This window comes from Ursus maritimus, unplaced genomic scaffold, assembly GCF_017311325.1.
Source record: "Ursus maritimus isolate PB19 unplaced genomic scaffold, ASM1731132v1 scaffold_5, whole genome shotgun sequence".
Classification (NCBI taxonomy): domain Eukaryota; kingdom Metazoa; phylum Chordata; class Mammalia; order Carnivora; family Ursidae; genus Ursus; species Ursus maritimus.
Window position 1 is genome coordinate 41644461 of NW_024426663.1, and position 24463 is coordinate 41668923.

The 24463-nt window shown below is 38.5% G+C and overlaps 1 long non-coding RNA gene across 8 annotated transcripts in view; it reads right to left on the minus strand.

The window, feature by feature from the left end:
• The window catches only part of LOC103663648, a 140643-nt gene that overhangs the window by 85417 nt on the left and 30763 nt on the right, over nt 1-24463 (minus strand). The window contains exon 1 of one of the 8 annotated variants that reach the window (XR_005832487.1): nt 9629-9914. The exons of the other annotated variants lie outside the window; for them this stretch is intronic. This is a non-coding gene — a long non-coding RNA (uncharacterized LOC103663648). Of the gene's footprint in view, nt 1-9628; nt 9915-24463 lie in introns of those variants that run through there. 8 annotated transcript variants of the gene reach the window in all.

Genomic DNA, 24463 nt, shown 5'->3' on the forward strand with positions numbered 1-24463 from the left:
GAATGTGGAGAAAAGGGGAACCCTTGTGCACTGTTGGTAGGAGTGCAAATTGGCGTAGCCACTATGGAAAACAGTAAGGAGATTCCTCAAAAAATTAAAAATATAAATACCATATAATCCAGTAATCCCACTTCTGGGTATTTCTCTGAAGGAAACAAAAACACTAATATGTATGAAGACATATATATCTCTATGCTTATTACAGCATTATTTAAAATGGCCAATATTTGAAACAACCAAGTGTCCAACAATAGCTATACACAATGGAATATTATTCACACATCAAAAAAAATGAGATCTCTTCATTTGTGACAACATGGATGGACCTAGAGGGTATTATGGTAAATGAAATAAGTCAGAGAAAGACAAATGACATATGATTTCAGTTATATGTGGAAATCTAAAACAACAATAACAAACAAACAAACAAACAAAAACATTCTTAAATACAGAGAACAAACTGGTGGTTGCCAGGGGGAAAGTGGGTGGGGGGGGATGGGCAAAATAAATAAGGGGATTCAGAGGTACAAACTTCCAGTTATATGATAAACAAGTTACAGAGATGAAAAGTACAGTATAGGGAATATAGTCAATAATATTCTAATAACGTGTGATGATAGATGGTGACTACACTTATTGTGGTAAGCACTGGGTAATGCATAGAATTATTGAATCAATATTTTGTACACCTGAAACTAATACAACATGGTATATTAATTATATTTCAATAAATGATTATCTGTATAAATATTTTATATTGATCATTAAAATTATTTTTAATGATCTATCTGCTGACAACTCAATAAATTCTTGTTCAGTTTAATTAAAAGCAAAGAGTTGGGGGCACCTGGGTGGCTCGGCTGGTTAAACGTCTGCCTTTGGCTCAGGTCATGATCCTGGGGTCCTGGGATCGAGCCCCGCATGGGGCTCCCCTGCTCAGCGGGGAGCCTGCTTCTCCCTCTCCCCCTGCTTGTGCTCTCTAGCTCTCTGTCAAATAAATAAATAAAATCTTAAAAAAAAAATAAAAGCAAAGAGCTGGAATATAACTGAGCTGTAATAATAAATATTTCCCAACAATGAGTCATTCATTTTCTCAACATGTACAACAATATTTCAAATAATTTTTTATCTAGTTTCTTACACACCAGGGCCATGCTCCATAATAAGATTCATAATAGATGAGATGCATGATTAAAAACATTTTTTTCATAAAGAAGACAAGAACAAACGTGAAATGAGACTCTGGATCTCAGATGTTCTTAGGCACATTAGTTTTGGGAAAGAGTATATCTGCAAAGTGACTCCCTGAACCACAGATCTCGTAGGAAGCCTTCATATGTTCTTTTTTTTTTTAATTTATAAAAAAGATTTATTTATGTATTCTAGAGAGAGAGAGAGAGAGAGGGAGAGAGAGAGAGGGAGAGAGAGAGAGGCAGGGAGGGGCAGAGGGAGAGAACGGAGAGTTCTAAGCAGACACAGTGGTGAGCGCAGAGCCAGACATGGGGCTTGATCTCATGATCCTGAGATCATGACCGGAGCCAAAACTAAGAGTTGGATGCTTAACCAAGTGCACCACCCAGGTGCCCTGCATATGTTCGTTTTTAAAAACTGTGGTAAAATATATGTAATATAAAATTTACCATTTTAACCAATTTCAAGTGTACAACCAGTGGCATTAGATTTACATTGTGGTACAACCATCTCTACTATTCATCTCCAGAACTTCCTTACCTTCCTAAACTCTAATTTTGTACCTGTTAAACAACTCCCCATTCCTCCCTCCCTCCAACCCCTGGCAATTACCATTTTACTTTGTCTCTATGAATGTGACTATTCCAGCTACCTCGTATAAATGGAATCATATAATACTTCCCTTTTGTGAACACTGGCTTATGTCACTTAGCATAATGTTATCAAGGTTTGTCCATCCTGTAGCCTGTAGAATTTCACTTCTTTTTAAAGCAAAATCACATTCCACTATACATCAATACCACATTCTGTTTATCCATTCACCTGTCAATGGACATTTAGGTTGTTTACACTTTTTGCCAATTGTGAATAATGCTGCTCTGAACACTGATGTACAAATTTCTGTTTGAGTACCTGGTTTTAATTCTTTTGAGTGTCTACCTAGGAGTGGGATGGCTGGATTACGTGGTAATTCTATGTTCATGTACCCATTTTGAAAAATTGATATAGGAGAATGGGAATAGAAATGGACCAAAAAAAAAAAAAAATACGGGATAGTTTCAGGGAAGCAGTAGGGCCCAGTTAAGATTAGCAATCCTAAATTTAAAGTGAAACCAGCTGGCATGTTTGTGTTATTTTACTCCAGTCACACTCAGTTGCACCGGTGCAGGGCTAGGGTAGAGGGAGTGTTGGCTATGACTATGATTTTGGTTAAGCAGGCCAGCATGCAATGAAAATGCAAGGGAGCTGAAGATCTGCTCATAATTCTTAGTGATTATAGTTATTGGCCATGAAATATATGCTGGGTAAGGACTTTAAGCAAGTTTTATAATCTTTTCCATACCGACCTGGGAAGTCCTTTGTTGGGTTAATTTCTAGGTTCTTTATAAAAGAAAATCTTTTAAAATATGTTTTCCAACTGTTTGTTGCTAGAGTATACAAATAAAATTTTGGTTTTAATATATTAATCATATAATCAAACCAGCCTGAAAAACTCTCTTATTATGTATGTAGGTTCCTTATGCTTTTCTTTCTTTTTCATATCTTGCTGTGTTGACTAGTAACTGCAGTATAATGTTAAATACAGAAGTGGTAATAGATGAATATTATTATCTTTGGACTGATTTTAAATGGAATCCTTCTAACATTTCATTAGTAAAAATATTTAAAAACATAAAAATGTTTACTCTAGGTTTTTTAAGTATCTTTATCAAATAAAGGAATTTCCCAAGAGTTGGGTTGGCTAAGAGTTTTAATCATGATTAAATGTTGAAGTTTTTCAAATGCCTTTTCTGCATCTGCTGAGATGATCCCATGGTTTTTCTCTAATAATCAGTTAATGGGTTATATTTATTATTTTTTTTATATTAAATGACTCAAACATTCCTTGGATTCCTAACTTGGTGGTGATGTAATATTTTTTTATGTGACTATAGTCTTTGAATATTCATGACCTAAGGAGCTAGGGCTTATCATACCCAATATACAGACAATAAATGGAGACTCAGAGAAATACATAATATTCATAAGACTTATACTCAGGAGGTGGCAGAAAGTAATTCAAATTCAGGTCTCGAGAATTTGTGCTGAATGAATATTGAATAGAAACTTCAGAACCTTACTGACTCTTAGTTCACCTTAGGTATTGGACACAAAATGATGTTAAATGTAATTAGAGGAAAAGATCAGTATAAAAGTAGGCCTAAAAGATAATCCTAGTAGTTCTTCATTATTAAAGTTCTTTAAATACTTTATCACATTGGAATTTATTGAAAAAGGACCAACAGGGGACAGAAAATAATGAAATCAAGATAAAATTCCTTAACATGTAGAGTCTCTCTTGGTCAATGTTTCTACTAGTATGTGCATACTCAGGACCAAAGAGAAATCGAAACTATCAACATTCAAGTCTTTGTTAGAGCTTCCTCATTTCTTCAGTACAAAAAAATGGTATTTCCTGGGCAGAAATGTTATGAGGAAATGGGGAACAAGCCTCTCCAATTAGAAAAGGAAGAGAAGCATGCGAAGGCCTATGTGAGAGCGGTGACGGGCAGAAAAACCAGGTCACAAAGGCTCTTAAAGGGGATGCCCCTTCCATTCTGCAAGACCCTAGGATGGACCTCTAGGGCATAAACAAAGGCAGGAGACTCTCTACATAAAACTTTTGCCAAAATAGAATGAAGGAGTCAATAGTTGTAGCCAAAATAATATTTCACTGCTTGTCAAAAAACAGGCAGGAAAAACGACACTGTCACCTCTTCTGGGAAAAGCAAAAATAAAGTTGTATTTCAACCTTAATTTTCCACCTTGTGGGCAAAAATAAAAGGAAAATTACTTCTGGGCAATACTGCACATATTATAGAATAATGAGCCGTCTTAGGCAGTTGAGCAAGAAGCAAAGCAACCCATGGGCTTCTCTCTAGAAAAGAATAACCAGTAAGTTTCTTTAAAGGAAACCTTAAAAAAATGCTGTATCAAAAAGGAGGTACAATAAGATACACCAAGGGCCATCTAAGAATGCCACATTTACTTATGTTAAAGAGACAGTGTAACACTTGGGAATAAACTGGAACTTTAGCATTTGGGAGGCTGACCTGATTCACGTGTGCCTCCTTCATGGCCTCATAGCCCTCTCAACTTGATGTCATTTCACATCAGTTTCCTTCCTCCCTCCCTCTCTCCTTCTTCTTACGTTTTGGATATTGATGCACTGAACAAAACAACAAATTCTTCTGTAAAATCAGCTATTAAGATGGTCCCAAACACTACCAGCTTGCAAGACTGGCTTCTACTTGCATAGTAATGGCATCTATGTTGATGTTGGAAGAATTCTAATATGGCCCCCAAGGTTCCTGTCCCTTGGTGTATATGTCTTGTATAATCCCCTTAGCACTTGAGTGTGAGAGGAACCTGTAAATACAGTGGCATTTATACATTACATCATGTTATAATTACATTATGTTATATGGCAGAGGGATTTGTAGATGTAATTGAGACCCCTAATTTGTCGACTTTGAGTTAATCAAAAAAGAGATTATCCTAGGTGGGCCTGACCTAATCAGTAGAGCTCTTAAAAGAGATCAGAGAGATATGAAGTCAGAGAGATTTCTCCTGCTGACCCTGAAGAAGCAAACAACCATGCTGCAAACTGCTTGTAGAAGACGCTATGTAGCAAAGAATCTGAGTGTGACTGCTAGGAATTGAGAGTTGTCTCTGACCAATAGCCAGCAAGAAGCTAGGGACTTTACTCCAATAACCACAAGGAACTGAATTCACCCAACAACCAGTGAGACCATAAGAGGAACTTAAGCCTCGGATGACATTGAGCTCCTGCTGACACCTTGATTTTAGCCTGATGAGACCCTGAGTGTAACACCCAGCTAACCATACCCAGACTTCTGATCCATGGAAACTATCAGATAATAAATATAGATTGTCTTAAGCCACTAAGTTTGCCGTAATTTTTCATGTAGCAATAGAAAACTAATAAATCTACCCTAGAATCTTAAAGTTTGATGACAGTATCTTTAATCTGAGGTTTTGAGGTATGCTAAGGATTTACTAGGTAATGTGGGAAGAAAAGCTAATGAGCTCCTCCATAATCTGGAAAAAGGTAGCTCTATTGTTTTGTGGTTTTTAAAAAAAGATTTATTTATTTATTTTAGAGGGTGGGGGAGTGCGGCAGAGGGAGAGGGAGAGAATCTTAGGCAAACTTCCTGCCGAGCACAGAGTATGACTCAGGGCTCAATACCACGACCCTGAGATCATGACCTGAACTGAAATCACGAGTTGGTCACTCAAGTGCCTGAACCACCCAGGCACCCTGATCTAATGTTTTAACTGAGGGGATGTGATAGTCATTCATGCTGGTCACCAAGTGTTTCCAGCTCTCCCTTACTCCAGACCTATAATAGCCCTGTACTGTCTGTCCTCTCTGATACAATTCTGGTTGGGTGGACTATGAACATCATGTTGGTCAGTGTGTATCACTTCTGGACCGGGGCACTTGACCCATGCAGGACTCCCCAGAGCTCTCTTTCCTGCTGCCTCAAAGCACAGCAATGCTCCTGACAGTGTCGGTCCTAAAGTGAGATTATGTAGGGCAGACCCTATCCCGCTGACCAATAATCTCACCTCTAGAGTGAAAAATAAATCTTTGTTATTTTAAGACACCTCAGTTTACAGTTGTGTGTTATTGCAGTGTAATTTAGCCTATGCTAACTAAATGTGGGAGTTACTGAAATATACACCCAAAAGGAACAGCCAGAGACACAGACATGAGAAGCTAAGAGACAGAAGGACACAGAGTATCTTAAAATGTGTTCATATACTAAATTATTTCCACTGGTCATTGTGAAACAAACAAACAAACAAACAAACAAACAAAAAACCCATACCAAAACAGAAGAGCTTAAGTTATGTTAACCTTAAAGATAAAACTCAGTTATTTTGCCAGCAGAAATGGGTTTATTTGGGAAGAGAAAAGAATTGTCACCATGTCAAAACCATAGGCAACTCAAAAGAACAAAGGAGAGGAACACTCTTTTATAGAGGAAACGGAGGAGCTGGGAGGGGGGTCTTATAAACAAAAAGTCTATTGGAGTAAACTAGGAGTTTGAAGTGTAGTGTGGCTTTTCACTGGCTGAGTTGTGGCAGTTTCTCATTGGCTGGGCTGTTGCTGGGCAAGGAGAAAACCTTTCTTCTGCAGGCTAGTAAAGTAGTATTCATTTGGTCTTGGAGGATGCTGCTCCTCCTGTTGGTGCTGCATTTGATAAGGAAGGGTAGGGCATGAGAGCTTCCCCTTCTGGCCTCCTGACTCCATTTTAATGAGGTTTCCCTTCATAGTGGGTGCAAACAGAAGAAAAAACATGAGAACACCAATCATTACTCATGTACATTGATCCTCACTGAGGATCTGTTAACATCCGAGAAGATCAGAACCAATAGAGTGGCTGGCTCTTCACTCCAAGGAGAAAAGTTGGGGGAGCTCTTCCTGGACAACTCTTTCTAGGACAAATGTCATCATCAGTCTTTGGGAGTTCTGTGTTCCCTTAATTTTGAGAACTTAGGGGGCAGAGCTTTCGTCTCTTGCTGTGCGAGACTGTCAAAGATAATTTAGAAGGAGTGTGTCTGTCCAGCAGAAACAACCAAACAACACAAACAAAGGTCTGATGAAAAAAACAGTGCCATCATAGGAGGAAAAAAGAGAAGAGCAGTAAAATCCTGTTTTTAAAAGGGCGAGAAACAGCATCAGATTAATAGGAAGATGTGTGTTAAATAATCAGTTTGATCAGTTTTAAGGCCCTTATGAAAACAGTTTGGATGGTTCCTATGACAAATACTAAACCTAAATCTTAAAGATAGAGATTCTGGTAAAATATTCTTCAGGAAATTAGAAATTCCATTCTAGCAGATTTGGATTTTGAAGATAAAAATACCATTGGCTCTGTGAGTAGTGGGATACTTAAAGCAGGAATGAATAAATTAAGCTAATCCTATGTATATCTTCATTGGAGTGACATCAATAACGTACAGCCAAGGAAATGGATTGAGGAGTAAAAGGGATCTCCTGACCCCAACACCCAGTGCCTCGTGACCAATGATTATAGAAGTGACTAGATGATACTTCTCAGATAGTGAAATTTTGTCAAAAACATACATCACCAAGAACTACGGTGGACATTATTACTTGCGGAACGTTTTTCAATTTGAATATATTAGCTGTGTCTACACAGTAAGAGAAAATGGAATACTGAGGCAATAATTTGGTAATTTGGGCCACAAGCTTATATTTACAATGAAAACATAAAGTAACTGTGACAAAACTGGTTGTTGAATTGAATCACGTAAGGTAATTGCTTCAATTCCCTATCCCACCTTTTGTCATATACACGTAGTCATAGTCTTTGGGAGAGATATGGATATTGTGGGTACCTGATTGTTGGACTTATATGCCATGGGACACATTCCTAGTGATAGTCCAAAAGCTATTCTAGCTGCAAAATACTTGCCTGCTAGTCATATGCTTTTCTCACTCCAAAGCTAGCTGATATTACCAGCATATGGCTTCCATAGGCAAGCTGGTTGCTATATTTTTCGGGTTCTATCTATATTTCCCTGGACCTGTGCAATGAAGTCATCTGGATGAGAACAAAATGCAGCGTTCTTTAAAGAAATGTCATTCTGCTCTCACACATTCTCCTCTCACAACAGAGAGAGGCAACAATTTAGGATACATTTAAATATAAATCAATACATCAGATTTAACCAACGAATGATCTTACTGCCAAAGTAATGTGAAAATAGGCACGTGATAACTTTTCATGTTCCAGGAGAAATTGTAAAAAGTTGGCACAAAAGATGTAGTTTGGGTCCTTCAAAAGAATCACTTCCTTTTAGAACCAGAATCCTCCCCTGGTTTCTCAGTTTTTCTTCTAAATAGAAATGCTGATGCTTTATTAGTTAATCAATAAGACATGATACAGAGTATGGTTATCATAAAATAATCATACCCTGGAGCATTTTGAGGCATGAGCCACTTGCCTCTAATCAGATTGGGTTGAGATTACCTCTGGATAACCACACTCTTGGGAACTGTCTCATTTCTATTATAAGTACATTTTATAATAGGGAAAAATGTACATTTCTGTGGGGGGAAAATGAAGTTGGCAGCTTCTACCTAGCAATCATTTCAGTTGAGCCGAGAAACATTCCTCTTTTGAACCAAGTCAAGCTATGCTTCGTCTATTCAAGTAATGTCAGAGAAAAGAGGCAGCTCACATGCAGTGTGGGTAATGCAATACAATGGAAACTGTATTTTACTTTGGCATTGCAAGCTTCAAATTATATGCAAACATTAAAAAGGGCATTTGAAACTTGGCATGCATGTTTATAAATGGCACATTTTGAATCTGGAGTGGGTTTAGGTGTCTAGGTTACAATAACAGATGATCTTCAATGTAAAAATGGAACAAAGCCTTTCTTTAACTTCCTACAGAGAAAGATGTTCATTTCTGCTTCAATTATAATCCCAGGCACACTGGAGATTCCGTTAAGAGCAATTTCCCTCTATTTCTCCTTATCCCGACTGGCCAAAATTTTAATCAAATTACATATATTGTAAAGTTAAAGACAGAAAAACCCAGTGAGCCATGAAATACACTTTACAACAGTGTGTATAGCAGTTACCCTATTGGTTTAGAATGATGGAAAAATCCATTTAAAATGTTAGATGAACACAGTGGGCTGCAGAGATGATTATAAACTCTTAGGGCTGTAGGTTTTAATCCTATTTTTCTATAAATAGTATTTATACCCAGGAATTTTTAACATGGAACAAATGATAAAGAAAAAAAAAAAAGATGAAAACACTTACGTGAATTGCTTGGTGACAGAAGCAATTACGTGTAACTAATAATGACAGTGAGATACAAGAAAGTCCAACAATATTATTACCATATTGATACAATCAAATGACAGTGTTGGTCTTTGTCAGCTACACACCTCTCATAATAAAAACAAAATTATTTCAGGTTGATCTTTTGAATGAAAGGAGACAGAACAGAACATAATCCTAAGACGCCATGAAGAGAAACTGCCTCACTTATGGATTTCCTACACTGGAATTAAATTTAGCTTTTATATGGCAACACTGCATTTGATTAATGAGACACCTCTTCAATACCAGTTATTTCAAGAGCCTCAGAATATCTGTCTCGGGTCCAAAAATTGCTGAATGCTTCCTATTATTTCATTTCCTCAGAATTCTACTTGATTTCGGCAAAACAGCTAGGGCAACTGGGCTCCTGACTTGAAAGAAATGAGGCCTGGCCAAAAAGAAACCCAGCAAGGGATTTTTACTCATCATTAAATATTCAACTCTCAGAACTAGATGGAAGAGTCTATTTTTAATTATTCAGAGAGTAGAAAGGCTCCCTACCTCAGATTTCCCCACGTTGGTAGATTACTCATGTTTTCTTCTAAAAGTCTCATTTGTCTTGTCCAGGAGAGCCCCCAAACAGCCTAAACGCAAACTGTGGTGTTAGCTCACACTCCAGAATGAAAGTCAACAGAGGGCTGTGTAGGCAGAGCTAAACAGGCCCTGGTGGAAGCTCGTTCTTTTGCAGAAGCTGTTGACTCCTGGCCCGGCCCAGTCCCTGACGGATGTGGGAGTTCTCAGAGGCCTCCACCCAACACTCCTCTTCTGCTACTTTACCAGTCCCTGCTTCATTAATTCCCTGCAGCCTCGACTCTGCCACCACCACTGCACCACACTAGTTTTCTCTAAGGTCACTGCACAAATGAATGGTTTTGTCAGTGTTCCCCTCCAGGGCTGTGACCTTCAACTCTATTAATCCCCCAGCTCTTGAAATTCCCTCCTGCTTATGTGAGTTCATTATGAGTTCCTTTCCTCTATTTTGCTGATCTCTCTCTACTTCTTTAGGTCCATTTCCTTCCCTAAATAGTAATATCTTCCCAAAATCTAGAGTGTCTTTGTCCTTTTGCTTTCCTCTCTGGATAATAAACTTTCTCTCCTAGTACCAACTGTGTCCAACCCACAAGCCCAAATGCTCTTTCACCCATCACTGGCTTCTTGTCTCCCACTAATACTCAAATGTGACAATCACTGAGTTGACTTACTGTGGTCTGCAGGATTCCAGAGTGGCTCCCTGTGATTCCTACTCCCTGGTATCCACACCTTTGGGTCATCTCCCATTCAGTGTGGGTAGAGCCTGATTTGCTTCCCTGTGATTCCTACTCCCTGGTATCCACACCTTTGGGTCATCTCCCATTCAGTGTGGGTAGAGCCTGATTTGCTTCTAGCCAACAATAAGGCAAAGATGAAGAAACTGAGTAGATGTAATTAAGGTCCCCAAACAGTTGACTTTGGGTTAATCAAAACGGAAATTACCCTAGGTGGATCTGACCTAATCAGGTAAGACCTTTAAAACAGGGTGTATCCCTTCCATGAAAGAAGAGAACCGAAGAAAGACACTCTTCTATTGACCTTGAAAAAACAAATGACCATGTTGTGAACTCCTTAGGAAGAAGACAGCCTCTAGTTGCTGAGTGGTCCTATCACCATCATTCAAGGAATTGAATTCAACCAATAATTTGAACGAGGTTGGAAGAGGACCCAAGCTCCAGAGGAGAACATCAGCTTTGGCTGACTCTTTCACTGCAGCCTGTGGGACCCTAAGCAGAAGACCTAGTTAAACTGTGCCCAACTCCTCACCCAATAGGTGTCTTGTGCATTATTCTAATCCAATAGGTTATTTGTTCTGCAGCAACAGAAAACTCATAGACTTAACCCTTCTAACTTCTTTATTAATGCCCTCTCAGGCTCAAGGCTTTAACGTTATCTGTCACTCTTCTCCTTCATCAGATATCAAGACTTGTCATTTATTCTTGACCAATATCTATTGAATTAAACTACATTCCTCTATTTTATTCAAACTCCTCATTTATTCAGCAAATATTTGCTACACACCATGTGTCTTCCTCTGGATATGCAATGATGAATAAGACAGGCATGGTTCCTGCCCCTGTGCAAAGTAATGTTTGGTGGATAGAGTGAACACTGAACATGTAATTTCGAGATGCTTTGAGAGACTTCTGCAGAGGACTCTAACCTAGTTTGGCTGGGGGAGAAAGCAGGGAAGGCCTAACTACCTCAAGTCTGATTACTGTGTCAGCCTTTTAGTCTGTCTCTCTGCTTTTCACTCTTCCAGGAAGTACACACAGTGTTCCTGGGTTCACCTTTCTCAAAGATACTTTAAACCAAACAGCCTCTGTTGGAGGACTTTCGACGGCTCCCTATTACCTTATAAAAAGAATAAGAAAAATACTAAGGTTGTAGCAAATGTCAATTATCCCTTATCTAACAAGAATCCAGAGACATTTCAAGACTTGGCTGAAGCCACAGAAGTGGTAGAAACGGGACTGAATTCCCTGAGAGCTAACCCTGAATCAAATTTTCTTTTTATACTGCTATTACTCTTTTCATATTTTAAAAATTATCCAGTCTTGAGTATGGAGCTTACAATGCTATAATCAGGTATAGTCCCTAAAGGCAAGCACATTACTCACTTGTGGTCTACAAGCTTGAAGCTAATCTAAGATCAATATTTGGTTAGTATGGCTGGCCTCACAAGCCTGAAACTATAAAATGAGGGTCACTTCACATTTATACCTAGATTACAATGACTCGGCAATCCCAACCTGTGAAACAGGAACACAGCAGCAGTAATGAAGCTCCGCCCAGCTCCCTTTTACAGGCCATGCACCCACTATTCTAGTTTGGATTTTAAAAGACATAGCTTCCTTTTTCTCCAAAGAATTGCCCTCAGGAGCCTCTTCATTTGGAAGGCTGTTCCAAACCTCTACAGCTGGGCCGAACTTCAGCCAAATGGGCTGATACAAAATTACAGAAGACCAACTCCCCTAGCCTCAGGGACAGTTGTGAAATGCAATCTACCCTCCAGAGCTTCTGTGTGAGGTCTGATGGAAGCTAACCTCCAGCTAAGACCTCATTTTTGGGTAGCTGTCTTCCCCTGCCCCATCTTGCCTTCCTCACGCCCTTTTCTTGAGAACAGTTCTCAAATGAATCACTTGAATAAGAATTTCCGTCTCAGGCTCTGCTTTTTGGGGCACTTAGTCTCAAACAATAAACTCAAAGCATCCCTCATTTATTTCCATCAGCCACCAAAGGGAGACTCATCTATGTCTTCTAGCCAGTCTGGCATGGCAGTCTTATGTGGGTCCACCATCTTTTCCTCTTCCATTCAGATATCTTCATCACTGCTCAGGAATCTAGTTGAACGAACCCTGCTGAGGTCTTCGCAGAAGGCTCAACTCTGAGAACAATGACATCCAGGCCAAGGATGCTGCTTTTGGATGTTCCTCTAATTGCCAGCCCTCAATATGCAACAGCTGACCTGACTTCCATGCTAGTTGGCATAATGGCCTTCACCTTCACTTTCTGCACATTGGGACATGTAAGCCCCACAGCAGCTTGGCTGGTGCCCAGAGTTGTAGGAGGTCTACTTTCTGACCTTTACTTCTCTAATCCTGAAGGACCAGATCCATGCTATGGGCAGGTAGCAAAGATACCATCATCACTTTACAATCTTCTTGAGCCTATGCCCCAAACACGCCCCTCCTGTCACAGCTAAAAAACAAAACCCTATCATGGGCATGAGTATGTGGGGAAGGAATTGTCTACACCTGCATCTTCTGGCACCTAGTTCAAACATTTTTTTTTAATTTGATTTTTATTTTAAGCCCTACCAAGGAAAACTCCTTCCTAAAGCCATTTTGGATAGAGAGCTTCCATGAAGAAGAACAGATACAATCTGTTTTAAAGAAATTCTTCCTTCATACAAGTTACTAAAATGTGCTTAAATACACACAGAAGAAATTTTCAAAATATAATTCTTCTAGCTCTTACAAACTTTGTTTGGTTTTAAATAAGGAAATTCTAGAATGAAATCCAAAGTGTCTCCCACTTCACTTTCATAGAGGTTTAACATTTATGACGATATTTTCTCTAATACCTTATTACAAACATCTTCAAGCATACAGCAAAGTTGAAAGAATTTTACAGTAAACGTATCTATACCCATCACCTAGATTCTACCATTAACTTTTTTCTATACTTACTTCATAATGTATATAAACATCTATCCATTTCCTATCCATCCATCAATCTATGATGGCATTTAAATAATTTTTATAAGATATTTTATACTTTGATTTACAACAATAAACTCTAAGTGAAAATAAATTCTACTGAATATTATCACTGTAATAAAACTATGAGAGGTGTTATCTGTTACGGTCTTATGAGGCTATAACTTGACTGAGTGGCCTAGTAAAGGTATCTTAAATTACCTTAAAAAGCTCTAATTCTGAGTGAATATTGTTTATTTATTTTTTAGCATACACCCAACATGGGGCTTGAACTCACAACCCCAAGATCAAGAGTAGCATGCTCTACCGACTGAGCCAGCCAAGAAGCCAAGGGAGTGAAGATCGTTTTAAAACCATTGGTAAACCAGTCACCATATAAATCACATGGGAAGTTGAGCAGACTGCCAGATAGAGGTTTAAGTAATAATTTTCTAAAGCCCTGGTCTGTTCAGCCATCAGTGTGGGAAGCTGTTTATATTTAATCAGTAGGTAAATGTGTCTATTCATTAACATTTGCGTATAAAGTCAGAAACTGAACTTCACTTACAATATTAATGTACTAATGGAAACATACATTTTAACACAACGATTTACAAAGATCTCAACACTTCTCTAACATTTACATGTATATGATCTAATCACCCCAAAAGTGTTAAATTAGGAACAATATATTCCATTCCGTGATGTCATTTTTGATAGGGCTCCAAGAAAAGAGACACAGAAGTAATGTTTAGAAGAAAGCAGACATGCATTTTGTTTTACTCTTGTAAAAATAAAATTTGATCAGCTTGGCACACCCAAAGTAGTTTTATCATTTCCAATAGAATAACTTTGTAGTTGATTTAAAGAGAGATTTGGATGATTTATTTTTGGCTTAAAATTACTAGTTTCTTGAGAATGCTATAGGAGGATGGAGTGGTAGTAGAAACCAAATCCCTACATAAAAAATGACCAAGTCGACAGTAAAACTCAAAAGCTATGGACTACATTTACAACCAAACTTGGTGACAGAGTATCAGCTCTATAAAACCCAAAATATAAGTGGGTGGGGACAAATCATCAACAACCACAAGATCTGCCTAGTAGCCACATCTGAACAGGGGAAGCACAGAGAACTACAGGACATCTGCCAGATATGAGAACAGAAGATATCAACATTGCCTACAGGAATTCACTGAAAGCACAGCAGGCCAACTATAAGATAGCAGCTAAAAGTGGCAGGATTTTACCTACAACCACAGTGTGTGAATGCCAAGTGCACAATAGCAGCTGAAGGGATTAGAGTCTATGAACTTTTGAAAATGATCAGCCAGAGTTCCCTTCCAGCCCAGAGCCCCACACTGTAGCAAAATGGCTGTTAGTGGAATCAAACTTGAGAAGGATATGGATGACAGAAACCTGGAAAGAGATGGCCCAGATACAAGTGGGAGAGGGAAACAAAACCAGGAAATTTAAGAATACAAGCCCTCATATTTTGTTAATATTTGACAAAAGCTACATGAACCAAGCCTCCTTCTAAAAGTTAAGGAAAACTAATCTCACATAAAAATAAGCAACGTGAAAGTATGAAGTCAAATCCTGCACTAAGTCACTATTTTTAAAAACAGAATAAGGAGCGGAATAAACATCCTTATAGTCAATGAGAGCATGCTGGAAAGTGATGTCCATAAAACACGCAGACTTTAACCTGCTATTTCAAAATGATCTAAAAAAGCATCTAAAAAAGTAAGAAATAAAAGAATAACATAAATCAAAATTAGAAGGGGCGCCTGGGTGGCACAGCGGTTAAGCATCTGCCTTCGGCTCAGGGCGTGATCCCGGCGTTGCAGGATCGAGCCCCACATCAGGCTCCTCCACTATGAGCCTGCTTCTTCCTCTCCCACTCACCCTGCTTGTATTCCCTCTCTTGCTGGCTGTCTCTATCTCTGTCAAATAAATAAATAAAATCTTAAAAAAAAAAATCAAAATTAGAAAATGAGATGACAGAATTTAAGAAAGAATTAGAAATAAAAGGAGAAAATAATTTTAGACATGAAGGCCAAACTAGGAGCATAAGAAAGAAAAAAATAGAAAAAAAATGTTTTTCTTAGGTAGAAAGAGATAAAGTATTTGAACAAAAGTGACGAATGTTGAAAACAAAGACCTACTATATGAATAATAGAAGTTCTTAAAGAACAAAAGTAGACAAAATAACACATACTAAAAGCTAACTTTAAAAAATTCCTCAAATAAACCAATATTTAAAGCTACATTAAAAAAAAGATTTTATTTATTTATTTGAGAGAGGGAGACATAGAGAGAGCACAAGCAGGGGAGGAGCAGCAGAGGGAGAGTGAGAAGCTGACTCCCTGCTGATCAGGGAGCCAGACTGTGGGGCTTGATTTCAGGACCCTGAGATCATGACCTAAGCCACCCAGGTGCCCTTAAAGCTACATTTTTAACTCAGTGGGTTTTAAATAAAAACTTATTTGGGGATCCAGCCCAAAAGAAAAAGAAAATTACATTACAATCAGCATTTTGACAACAGTGCCTAATGGCAGGAGAAAAAAGTAACATATTTAAGACACTCAAGAAAATATGAGCCAAAGATAAACATTGAGCAAAACCTATCTTCAGGTACAAAGAGCACAAAGTATTAAGGGTACATGAGAACTCAAGGATGTTGTTCCTGTGAGTGCTTCTTCAGGGATCTACTAGACAGTAAGCTTCACACAACAGAAATGACTCAGAGACAGCTATATAAAGACTGATAGTCAGCATTAAATATATAATTACATGTAGAACTAAATACAGGTTAAAAAGTATGTAACAGTTACATCCTCTGACAACTGTAGAGTGCAAGCATAAAAAAATGGGGATACTATATGCAAAAAAAAATTTTTAACTGCTTCCAGTAATCATAATTGTTGGTGGTATTATTAGTAATATTAGTATTAGTGATATCAATATTATTAGCATTGTTCGTCTGAGACTGTTGTGTGTGCAGTTGGGATAAAACAAAGAAATTATTATGGGATGTTCTAATTCTATCATCTCTTACGTCCTTGAGAAGCAAAATTCATGACGTGGAAGAAAGGAGATACAACTATAACACAGAAGAGGGTAAGTAAAACCCTTATAGTCATGAATATGAATTAAACACAGCAGCATAAAGGCAGAATCTCAAGAGATACTTTATGATTAAATAAATACAAATTCTTTTCTAGCTCCCCTGAAAAGCCTAGAAACAATGACCAATCCCCCAGACTGTGGCCTTGATATACCACTTCCTATCGAAGGAAACCAGAGCTTCATGGAAAGATGGCTGATGTCAACTGTGATACTATGATTTATAATAAGAAATATGTATTTGGGGGCGCCTGAGTGGCACTGCGGTTAAGCGTCTGCCTTCGGCTCAGGGCGTGATCCTGGCGTTATGGGATCGAGCCCCACATCAGGCTCCTCCGCTGTGAGCCTGCTTCTTCCTCTCCCACTCCCCCTGCTTGTGTTCCCTCTCTCACTGGCTGTCTCTATTTCTATCGGATAAATAAATAAAATCTTAAAAAAAAAAAAAAAAGAAATATGTATTTGGTGTTTGTCCCTGTTTCCAGCAGAGCTTCTAAAACCCTTGGAATTTCCTACGTGGTAAGAGATAAAGGTGTCTTTTGTTATGTTAATAAGGTGACTTTTAGAATGCTGCCTGGTCACCTAAAGATGGGGCTGGTTGCCAGGGGAATCAACTCAGTGACTAGACTGGAAACTTTCAGTCCTGCCCCTTAAGCTCCAGAGAGAGGAGAGAGGCTGGAGGTTGGATTAATTGCCAATGGCTAATAATTTAATCAATCATACTTATGAAATGAAGCCTTCATAAAAATCCAAAAGGACAAGGTTTGGAGAACTTCTGGGTCTGTGAACATGTGGGAGAGTGGTGTGCTTGAAGACCATGGAAGCTCCCCACCCTTTCTTCATACCTTGTCCTATGTATCTCTCCATCTGGCTGTTGATTTGTATCCTTCAGTATCTTTAGTAGTAAATCAGTAATCTAATAAGTAAATGGGTTTCCTGAGCTCTGTGAGCTACTCTTGAAAATTAAGTGAACCCACAGAAATGGTCATAGGAACCTGAATTTACACCCAGTTGGATCAGATGCACTGGTAACAACCTGGGCTTGCAATTGGCATCCGAAGGCAGGAGGGGCAGTCTTGTGGGATCTGCTGCTATCTCTAGGCAGATAGTGTCAGAACTGAGTTGAACTGCAGGACGCCTACCCAGTGTCCAGAGACTTGCTTGTTGGTGTGGGGAATCCCACCTGCCACTCACCTTAGAAAGGGGTGATCAGAACACTCTACCAAGTCTGGGGCAAGAAATGTTTAAGATGAACCTGGTACATCTTATCATACCAGAGTAAGAAAGCTAACAAATCACTGGGGTCATGTCTAAAGGATTCAGGAGGCAACTTAAAGAGGCTTCTAACGCCCTAAATGGGACATTCTGAGCTTCAATAAATAAAAGAATTGCAGTGGATCAAAACCTATCAAATGTATATAAACTCATCTGCTTAAAATAATATAATTATCTCCTCCAGGGGATGTCAGGGAACCAATACATGATCTTGAAAACTGATAAATTAAGGAAAATCATTTACTTTACCTTGCCTTTCCTATATAAACTGTACTACTGAGTTACCAAACAGTAGATAAAAAGAAGCATCTCTTTTAAAAAAAATTCCAGAAAGAAAATGAAAATGGCTAAAGTAGGATATCACCAATTTGTAACCCCATGAAATAACATATCTAGACAATGATGTCATTTCGAAAGAGAGACAAGAAAACCAGCTGCAATCTTACTAAAGGGATCTAATCTGAGTTTGATCAAGTGTCTGGACCCAATTTGCAAGAAATACATTAGAAAAAGAACATGATAAACGGCACCATGAAAAAAATCTAGACTGCTAAAAACACTACAGTTCAAAATTGCCCAGGTCCTTCAAATTGTGAGGAAGTACAAAAATATATAAAAAAATTCAGACAAGTGTAAACAACAGAGTCTAAAGATGCACACTTGGGTGATAACATCATCAACACAAGAGGTTACTACAAAGTAAGTCAGGAGAGTGGTTACTTTTGGAGGGAAGCATGGGGGCGTGATAGGGTTGGAGAAACATACAGTAAGGCTTCTAGGTCTATTTCTTGATATGGATAATGATTACAAGGGTATTAATGTTACAATAATTCCCTAAATGATGAGATGGAATGAGATAAGCAAAAAATTAAATACACCATTCTGGAGTTCTAGGGCTAGATCTGGAAGTCAAATAGATGATATTTACATTTACGGGGATGAATAAGGTCACCTAGAAAGTGTCTGGATTTTTAAAAGACCAGCAACTTCAGTACAGAGCCATGGGGAATGCCAACATTAGGATGTGAAGCAGAGAAATCCAAAAGTAAGATGGACAGATGCTTGGTTAAGTGTAGTGTCAGGAAGTTTGTGACTCCTTTACATCTTCTCAGCCCCAATGTTTACTCTAGTCACTGCTGCAATGACAAGTCCCACGAAGTCTTTAAATTTTTTTTTTTTAAGATTTATTTATTTTTTCAGAGAGAGGGAGAGTGAGCAAGGTGGGGGGAGGGGCAGAGGGAGTGAGTCTTAAGCAGACTCTGCTGAGCAAGGAGCCAACGTGCAGCTCGATCTCACAACTCTGAGATCATGACCTGAGCTGAAACCAAGAGTCGGACGCTTAACTAATTGCACTACACAGGTGCCCCAATGAAGGCATTAAGGCTTCCCGCAGGTGCAACCAGACAGGTACAGTAGGTAGAAACCAGATACCTCCCTCTTCCTGCCTTGGAGCTTCTCTGGCCCATGGGGTGGGAACCCATCTGGCACCTAGCAAGGACTAGAAAGGTAACACATGTGGGGTCCCATCCTTGCGTTAGAGGGGATGAGATCTGACAGACACGCATTTCTTCTCTTAACCCCCAAGCAGACAGTTCTTAAGGCACATTTTGTACGACTCTTCAAGGTCTTATAAATCAGGGTCCTCTGAATCAAGCACTGCCTGCATCAGTCACCCATAGCCATGGCCAACACCAGAACACAATCTCGTTGGCTTTTTTTCCTTTTCTGGGATCTACCATGTGATCTTCCTGGAATCTTTCTTCCAAATAAACAAGTCTGCATACAAGTCTTTGTCTCAAGCTCTGCTTTTGGGAGAACCAGTTTTTAAAGAGAAGATTCAGTTGTACTGAACACTGCCAAGAAGTTAAGGGTACACAGGATGTGACAGATGGAATTCCTGGGAACCCTTACAAGAGCAGTTTCGGGGGAGTGATGGGGCAGAAGCTTGGTGAGGGGAGGCTGAAGGCAACAGGAGATGTGGAAATGGAGATAGTAAAGTACAGATGCTTCCCTGAGGGTCCAAAACTGTGGACCCCAGACTCCTCAGAAGCATTCAACACAACTGACAACTATCTACTTGAAATACATACTATTTGCCAGTGAACGGGGAGAAGAGAAATGGGCCAGTAGTTAGAGTGATATGTAGGGTCAGGGAAAGGCTTTTGAAAACCAGGAGATAGCAGACCATGGGGACGATGAGAATGTACAGCAGAAAGGGAGGAGAATGATCTTAAGCCCAAGTATCAGGTTGACCTTTGATACCCTTCATACAGGGAAGTAGAAGAAAACACAGATTTGGAGGCAGAGACGTTTGGTAGCTTAGATGGTGAGGAAATAATGGAATTCATGTGTAGTTGCTTCAAGTTCCTCAATGATTTATACTTTTAGGTCAAAAGCTGAAGGAGAGCAGCAAGGGGTATAGCAACTTTGAGAAAAAAAGGGGAGTGAAATGATTTTGGCAACTAAGAACACAGACATATTAGGCAAGCGATAGCTGAGCTGTACTGAGTGTCTGTTTATTTATTTCACTAGAAAGATTGCCAACTAATTTTTATCCCATTTTGAGGGTAGTGGGCCCAGGGCTATACTGGGTACTGTTTATTTCTAAAAACTTTGTTTGTTTGTTTGTTTGTTTGTTTGTTTACCGATGTGATGGAGTTGGAAAGAAGATTACAAGGAAGAAGACCAAGATAGAGATCCACCTTCTTAAAACAAAAGTAAGGTAGTAGGTAAGGGACGGGGGCCAATGGAAGTGAAGGCCAGTGGAAGGACAACTGCTCAAAGGAACATGGTCCAGGGGGAACATTAATTTGGGTCACACAATTGGCTCAATGTTGTCAATGTCTATCAAAAAACTTTTGCTGCCAATGCAAAGATGATTTTTTAGAAACAGTACACTTTAGAATACATATTTTCTTCCAAACAGCACATTATACAGAAGGTCCTGCTTCCCCTATTTTTCCCTTAGAAAAATAAAAGTTGCCTGAATTTATTACAGAGGTGGAGGTGAGGCTTATTAAATAACTGCAGGCTTCCCAAACCATGAGCCCAAATAGGGAAGTTACTAAGTACCACGCTGAGCAGTGACATCATTGTTTCCCTAGTTACCCAATGTGGAGGCACAAATGAATAAGCTAGATATAAATGCAATATCTAATAGGGTGGGAGTGTTAGAACTTTTTATGGCCATGAGGTTGGTTAGCCTTGTAACTTAAAATGTGGTCACTCAAAACATGTAACCAAAAAATGTCATGGGGCTTGTCAACTCATTGCTTATGGCACTGGCAAAATATGTTCTATATTCATTTACTTTGGTGGAAGCTAAATGTAGCTGGTTCTTTGGCTATACCTAAAATCCTGACTTTGGGCTTTGTGGATATGTCAACACAAAAACATACAGATACTTTGTGTTTTACACAGAGCTAGTAGATAACAAATATCTAGTAAATATCACAAGATTTAAAAATATGTATGTGCTTGGAATGCCTGGGTGGCTCAGTGGGTTAAGCATCTTTCTTTGGCTCAGGTCATGATCCCAGGGTCATGGGATCCAGTTCTGCATCAGGCTCCTTGCTCAGTGGGGAGCCTGCTTCTCCCTCTCCCTCTGCCCCTCCCCCTGCTCATGCTCTGACAAATAAATAAAATCTTTTTTTAAAAAAAAGATTTTATTTATTTATTTAACAGAGATAGAGACAGCCAGCGAGAGAGGGAACACAAGCAGGGGGAGTGGGAGAGGAAGAAGCAGGCTCATAGCGGAGGAGCCTGATGTGGGGCACGAACCCAGAACGCCGGGATCACGCCCTGAGCCGAAGGCAGACGCTTAACCGCTGTGCCACCTAGGCGCCCCTAAATAAAATCTTAAAATAAAATGTATGTGCTTATTTATACAAATATGCATGATTCATTCCTTTTCCTACTCATGTAGACACTGAAAAGCAGAAACAATCCCCTTACTATCTTGATATGAAACTCAATGTCACTTTTGTGCTTATCATACTATCTAACGATCAAATAGTTTTTTTGTTTTGTTTTGTTTTGTTTTGTTTTTGACAATCAATCACCTTAATTCTTTTTTGTAGCAACCCTAACAGGTAAGCTAGAATGATTATTCCCATTTTAGAGTTGGGAAAACTTAAGTATAGAAAGGCTGAAGTTCTGTGCAAACTCAATTTGTACTGTGTGTTATAATTACTTTTGTTTCAGATTGGATGTACAATCAGTGGCCAAAGAAGGCTTCTGAATTGTGCTGAGCCTCATCCTCAGGTCTAGGATCTGGAGAGCTGAATTTGATACATAGTAACTAGAAGACAAAACACACAGTCTATGACTAACAGACACAGAACCGAAAATTCAGCCTAGGCAACTAATAAACATGCCTGAACAGAAATACATTTCCATCATAAGTGTAGAACAGGATTTTTAATTTTTTTTTTTTTTGCAGTTTTGCAGAAATCTTCATTTTTCACAGTGTTTAATAATGTCACATCATTTGGACAATAATTTTTCTAGTTTTTGGTTTATCAAATAATATGTTTTCAATTATTTTTATGGAGCATCCCCTTTTAATCAAGACAATAGCTAAGCTGTCTTTTCAGCTCGTGACTTCCAAATAAAAGTTTAACCTCTTTTCAGAACTTTAGGGCTATGCACAAATAGCCATCAACCTAATAAAAATCCTTGCAGATGAACAGCACACACTTTTAAAGGTTTTACTTTTCTTTCTCTCTCTCCTCTGTATCTTTCTTTCTTTCCTTATTTTTTTTCTTTCAAAATTAAAAGCAGGCACAGCATGCCTTTACCATGTGGAAAAGGGCAAAGGAATTGGCTGAAAGCCAACTGGTTGAAATAATAAATCAACTGATATGGTAAGTTTTAGGCGAAATATCTTCAAGTATTCCATTATTTTCTACTATATGTTTCTTCTACTTTTAATTAGCAATGGTAACTTTTTAAAAATTTTAATTTTACCAAAGTTATAGATTTTATTAAGTTTAAAGGGTCAAACAGCTCTAAAAACCTTGTTATAATATCAACTTGATTTCTCACTCCCACCCCACCACCACACTTCCAGTCAACCATTTTGAACTCTTGCAGCAGAATGTTATTTACTTTCTCAGTTCCAAATAATATGATCATTTTGTGATGTTTTCATTTTAGGCATTATGTATTTATTTCCCAACATATAAGACGAAGATTTAGTTATCTTTATTTCCTGCTCCTCCACACAAATACACGCTTTAAAAAAACCAAAAAGATATTATTTATTTATTTTAGAGAGAGAGATAGAGAGAGGGAGAGCACAAGTGGAGGAAGGGGCAGAGGGAGAGAGAAAATCTCAAGTAAACGCTGGGCGCAGAGCCCAATGCAGGGCTCAATTCCACGACCCTGAAATCATGACCTGAGCCGAAATCAAGAGTCGGATACTCAACTGTCTGAGCCAACCAGGCACCCCTCAAATACACACTTTTAGTCCCCAAGTTTAGCCCTTCATAATTTCAGTAAGATCACTATTCAGTACTTAAATTATCCTCATCTGTGCCACACTAATATACTATGATTGTATTTCCTTTCCTACATAATTTTCTTTTTTTTAATTAAACGTGAGTTACACAGAATAGGATTAATTGTAATTCATAAGACATGTTTCACTGAGCTATGCATGGCCCTTTTTTATTTATTCAATTAGCTGTTCTTAATAATGTGATTAGTTCCTTTGACTGACACCCGAAACAAAAGCTAGAGGCATGAGAAGAACCTATATCTAACAATGTTCTCCTCATCTACAACCAATCCATCTTTCAGTATCCCCTTATCTGAATGAACCATAGTCCTGAATTTTGTGTTGGTCATTTCCTTATTTTCATTTTTATATAACTTTGTTGCATCTACATGTATTCCTACATATAGGAATACACAGAGAAAATAGATAAAAGCAAATTTTGGGAGTTCACTTTAGAGGTAAGCTTTGTAATTTGGACCAATCTTTTCACTAAACAAGTTGAAATGCTAGAGAAAAAAATACATATATATATATATTTAATGTCCTTGAAATTATCAGAGAGGTAACAAAACACTAAAGAATTGTGAGTTCACGATCAGGGAGAAGAAACCCTGAGAGGTGAGGCAGAAATTTGAGGGTGTATTCCCCTTAGACATCTGCTGATTTTGGAAGAAGTGATGACAAAGCTGCTGGTAAACTCGTAAGGCCAAGAGGACAAAACTGGATTTCAGTGTTCACCAAGGAAGAGGATGTTTAACTCCCAGGTTTTAGACTGACATCATTAAAACCTAAACCCTAGGGGTAAAGAGTAGACTGGAAGTAGATCAGCCTTTACTGAGATGGAAGGTCAATTGAAATTTTCTCAATCCTTTAAGGGATTAAGGTGATCTAATATTGCTGATGCCCTTACAAGTCTTCTGGAAACAAACTCAAATCTTCACTGTGGTAAGATGATCCTATCTTAGACCTCAAAGGATCTATACAAGTTTTCATTTAAAATGCCTGGCATTCAAAGATATCCAAGTATATGACAACATCATGAAAAACCAAGAAAAACAACACAGAGAATCAAGATAACAGAGTTACCACACATAGACTTTAAAATAATTATGCTTAATATGTTCAAAGAAATAAAGGAAGATGGAGAACTCTGGCAAACAAATGCAGCTATCAGAAAGAATAAAAAATATTCTAAAACTTAAA